A 6,000-nucleotide genomic window follows, 5' to 3' on the forward strand; every position below is an offset into this window, starting at 1 on the left:
TTTCAGAATCTGGAGAAACAACAATTTAAGCCTTAAGTAAGGAAAAAGAAAGAAACTATGAACTATTCTATGCCCACAAATTTGATAACTTTGATGAAATGGACCAATTCCTTGAAAGACACAAAAGACCAAAACTCATACAAGGAAAAAGAGATAACTCGATTAGGCCAATATCTATTAAACATTGAATCAATGACTATATCCTTCCAAAAAATAATCGCCAGGCTACAATGCTTTCAATGGTGAATTTAACGAAACACTTAAGGAAGAAATGAACCAATTCTCTACAATCTTCCAGAAAATAGAGACAGAGGGATCAGTTCCTAACTCATTCTATGATGCGAGTTTTACCCTAAAACTAAAATCAAGTAAAAATATTATATGACAGAAAACTACAGAATAACATCTCTCATGAAATAGAGAGATGCCAAATTAAAATAAAAAAAATTGTCTGAAATCCTCATTGTCCCTAGTCCTCATTTTCCTAACCTGTAAATGATTTAGTTATGATATTTATTCTTTAGTCCTTGTTCATAATCATTTGCGTAAACAAATAATACACACGAATGTACATTATATACTGAAAAAGGCAATGTTAAAGTCAATTCTGTTAAAATTAATTCCCAGTTTCCAAGGTTATAAATTAATGCCTATCTAAAAGGGCTAGCAAAAAACCCCCAAATCACCGTATTCCTCACTAATGCACCTCACTGCAATAGCGAGTAGAGTTAGGGAGACCATCTTCAGACAGCGATGACAACATGGATCCAAGAATCAGCCTGGATATAAACCCACCTCTGCTGCTTATTAGCTATACACACTTGGGGAAATGAACTCATCTTCTTTAGCCTAGTTTTCTCATGTTTAGATAGATGTAATAATAATATTATGATTATAATAATATCTAAATTATGGAGTTCTTGTGAGGATTAAACAAAAGACTTCCTCAAAAGCACTTCGCACAATGGTTAGCTCGTAAAAAATAATAAAATTGTCTGATATGATTATTCTCATTGTGACCATTATGAGAGGCTGAGTAGAAGAAATATAACAAAGCTGCCAGTACACATTTCTATACTGGACTCTAGCCTGCTAAGGCAGAGCAGGCGTCCAGAGGCCAAAACCAGTACAATTCTCTGCTCAGAGATAAACCTAATAATGGTATCTTGATGGTCCCAGGCCAGAAGTAGCCATTGACTGGACACTTTAGAAAACTTATTGACTTATTCAGAAAACTTCATTTAGCATTCACTGTGAAGAATAGACCAAGACTTGAAGAAGCTTACAATTGCTATATAGACATTTTTAACACGTTCTGATAAGCATCTAAATGGATTTATGCACACAGTTTTCTGAGTCTTGGAGGAGAATGTCACTATCCTCTCCTGGGAAGTAGAATGCAGTTATTCAAAGAGAACGTAATATTAGCAGTGGAAAGAAGGAGTAGAATTTTCCCAGGTATAAATATGCTGGGGGAGGACATCTCTGGAGATAAAAGCATTTGTGCAAGGCATGAATAATAAAGGAGTTCAGTTTATTGGACACGCATGCACTAGACACCATTCTAAACCCTTCTAAGTTTTGAATGTAGTGAGGTTTTTATTATACCTGTAAAGGAGCACGTAAGCTGGACTTGCCTTTAACAGAGAAGAAAAGGCATTTTCAACAGCAGAGCCTTCACTCCAAAAAAACCACTTTGGCATTAATGTTAAACAAATATGCAGGAAGATTGCTCATATTTCATTGAATGGAAACCTTTCCTCCAATACTTTGCATTCTTTGCTGCTTTTGTATTTAATCCAGAACTAATTCATCAATTTTTGCTTTACCACTGCCCCTCTTATATTTTAAATAAATTAGAGAAGATTGTTACTAATATTGTAAGCATAAATTTCCATAGTGGCCACCTCAGCGGCTTACAATTTTAATTTATCTTATATTTTATCAGCTTAATAATTAGCTCTCTTAAGGCCAGAGGTAGGATGCTTAATTTAGTTAGTTCTTTCTCAGTCTTATTCAGTATCTTGCTGGTTCAACGCATGTCTAAACCATATTCAATTTCAGGTCCTTCCTTCTCCCTTTCTTCTATCAAAGGTGATATCTGCGTTTAGGGGAAATCAAACAACTTCATAACGACGGGGATAGGACCCACAGTTGCTTCTCTGTAGTTACCAAAGCTGATCAACTTACTGGTGTCTTGGCCTGTGGTTTCTACTGTGATTGTTTGAGGGGAGATATAAGGTCCCTGATGACTATGTTCCTCTTTCTAATTCAGTCCCCTTTTTAAACTTCCTGCCATCGGTGACCCTCTAAGCTTTCAACAATGCTCTCTGTGTCTCTGGCTGGAGACTCCCTTTAGATTTGCTTTGATCTGTGAAATGTGCAAAGTGAAGTATGCACTGTGAAATTCTTTGTGTCTGGTAACATTCTGGTGCCCACGCTACAGGCTCTCCCAGCTCATATGCATACCTGTCATGTTAGGGTCTCCCACAAACTTCTCTGAAGCCTTGAGGAAACTTCAGGGGTATTTCATTCATACGTGCCTTGCCATCATTGTCCTTGACTTCTCCATGCCTGGTTGAGTTGGGGAACACAGCAAGCCTACTGATCACAAAAGAATTAGGGAGGAAGCAGCCTCTCAAGTATCTTTCTTTCTGATCAAAACATCACTGGGCTTGGGGAAAGAGTAGAAAGGTACCCATATACCCTACGTTGAAATATTTTGAAGTTATAATGTTTTTAATGTGCATAATCTCTTTCCCACCCAGGCCTTTAAGAGAATGATGTTTGTGAGATCCTTCACCTCTCAGAGGCTGGGGGAGCCTCACTCTCTCTCAGGGGAGCTCTGACCTGTAGCCTTGATCTAACGCTACAGGGAAGAATGGGAGCTGGATCTGGGCTGACGATTCTAGATCTGCTGAAACTAGGATGGACAATGAACTGATCTATGTTTCCAGGAAACTGAGCCAAATGGGAATTTTTCTGCCTTACACCTGAATGTTATGACACAGGCTTTCCAGGTGGTCCTAAGTGTCTCCAAATCTAAGAGGGGAAGGAAGGAGCACCTAGTCTGTTGTGGGATGAACTCAGTCTCCCTAGTTACCCACTTTGATGATTGGCGACAGCTCACTTTAAGACTTAGCAATGCCTCCCTCACTGCCTTCTGCAGGGCAGAAGTGGTGAATTTTTATCAATATTCCTGGCCTCTCACCTACATCTCACACTCCTGGGCCCTCAGCCCGATAGCTTCCAAGTGAGGGACAAGCCCTGATTGCAATTCACTCTCCTGTAATACTCATTAGGTCACCAAATTTTCAAAAATCTTTTTCACAAAAATAAAAGATAAAATGAGACATTTGTGTTCCAGGTTTTTGTTTTAGTTATTTTGGGTTTTTTGTTTTGTTTTGTTTTCTTTATATGGTCCTCTAAAGCAACAGTTCTCAAAATGTGGTCTTGGGAGCCCTGAGAGTTCCTGAGACCTTTCTGGAGATCTGTGAGGTCAGACTATGCTCATAATAACACTAATATGTTATGTGCCTTTTTTATTGGAATTTTCCAGAGGCTTGGTGTCATGTGATAACATCACTCTGCTGGCTAATGGAATGTATGCTTGTGCTTTAGACAATTTCTTAGTTTTAATTTCTAATGTCAATATATATAAACCATATAATAAAATCTTTGGGGTTCCTAATAACTTTTAGAGGAGTAAAAGGCTCCTGAGATCAGAGATTAAGAACCACTAATCCAAAGCATGTCCAAGAACAGACACCTTTACACAGATTGAGGTGGGACTAGGTACTTTCTCAAATGTTTCCTTACATGCCTTGTCCCTTCTCCTACCAGGCTGTAGCCCAGAGGGATGAGTTGTAGGGCAGATATTTTGCTACTTCTCTTGTCTGCCCAATTATTCTTTCTCCCCTCTGCCAGAGAGCAGTGTTATTGCAGACTGGGACAAGAGACAGTGGTGCTAGCAGGAAAAAAAGTCCATCATGCAGATGGTTCCTCTACTAAAATTCTTCCCCATGTCCCATCTGAAGACTTGGTGCTTTCCTTTAAAGACCAAGAATCTTATGTCCCCCACTTTCCAATGCTGGCAAATGGAATTTTCATTATTTTAGTGTCTAAATGGATGGTTCACGGTATTCAAGGGAGCAGAGATGAATAACTTTAAGTATATGAGAGATCCACCTGACACAACTTTAATAGCATCTTCTCCACTCACATTCTGTTAGATTTTCTTGAGTGGTAAAGAGATATGGGGTACTGCTAAGAACCAGAGAATTGCAGAGGAATGTTCTCCTGTCAACAACACTTATTGTTATCTTGTCGAACAAACTTCAAAACTCTTCCTCTGGCCAGCAAGGTTTTCAATGGAGTTGTAAGGCCAAGAAGATTCCAGTGGAAAGTGCAGATGCCTAGGAGGCAAGTCAAGAGTCAGACTTGTACACCCTGTCCCTTGTACACAGTAGCTCTCTGGCCATCATCCATACAATATAGATTGTAGATAACACCAACTCTATTTGCTGTGAGGAGTCTTTTTTGTTGTTGTTAAGGAAGATTAGCCCTGAGCTAACATCTGTCCCAATATTCCTCTTTTGAATGTAGGGACACGTCCACAGCATGACTTGATGAGTGTTGTGTAGGTCTGTGCCCAGGATCCACACCTGCAAACCCTGGGCCACTGAAGCAGAGCACACAAGCTTAACCACTACGCCACTAGACCAGCCAACCTGTGGGATTTTTAAAAAAAATATATTTGAATAGAAAATGTTAATAACACTACTGGTACTAAGAATGAATAGGAAAAAAAGCCTTTTGTACTCCAATCAGGGATATCAAAGCTATTTGCGTGTTTTATCTTTAGTCATAGACTATTAGAAAACATAAATATCTGGTCAACAAGTTGCATATTGTAGGATTGTTGTGCTTCCTGCTATTGATACTCACATAGTCCAATATTGCACTGTTTAATTATAAGCATATTTTATGAAGGCCTCCCTTGGAAAATTATGGTTTTATTTATTTTAAGAATTAGTTCTCATTAGTCCAGATTATCCACATTTTCACAGGTCTTATAAAAAGGGAAATTGCTCTTATAAACAGTGCCTTATGTCATTGCTAGAGCCATCAGACATGTAAATTAGTAGCGTCATAAAGCATGTTCTGCTACTGGATAGATTCAAATACATAATGCAGAAAGGCTTTAGGCTCTATCTGCCAGGCTGAAAACAGTTTGACAACTCTTTATAATGCTGGTAATTTGGAGCAGATATCTTCAACCATACTTAGGTAAGGTTAAAATTCAGCCCTTACCACTTGCCACTGTATTTTGAAAATAACAGGGCCTTGACCTAGGAATCTCCATAATCATCACTGGATCAAGTACAACACACACACACACACACACACACACACACACGCTAATCTGCTTAATCTTGCATTAGATAATACTGATGCAACATGAGATATTCTTTAGCCTTATATATTGTACATCCCCATTGCGGAGAACTTTGGAAGACATTGATCTACTGCCATTGGATTTCTGTCTTCCAGAGATGGAAAGTGGCGACCCAGAAAGGGTTCTATTTCCTAAAAGTTGTTGTAGGATATTTTGGTGGCACTATTGAATGTAAAGGATAATGGAACATCTCAAAAAACAAGGATCTTAAACAATCTTCACAAGAAGATTTAACTTCCCAGGAAATCTTTTACTTGAAGGTTTCGAGTTTAACCATTACCCAATTTAGATTAAGCCTTCTTGGGATCAAGGTCATCCTGAAAACAGTTCAACATTAGTGTGGGTTAATGCAAATCTTAGAGCTCTGTGGTTCAAGTCCTCATATAAGGGCAGAAGTTTTTAAACTGCCCAAACTTGTTCCTGTGTGTGTTTATTACACAAGTACCCACTGAGAGAAGGACATAGGACCACCTAAACCAACACAATGTGGGGGTACATGAGGGATCGCTCTCAGCAGTGGATACTGTCCATTATTCCATCTC

Source organism: Equus caballus, chromosome 15 (assembly GCF_041296265.1).
Source record: "Equus caballus isolate H_3958 breed thoroughbred chromosome 15, TB-T2T, whole genome shotgun sequence".
NCBI lineage: Eukaryota > Metazoa > Chordata > Mammalia > Perissodactyla > Equidae > Equus > Equus caballus.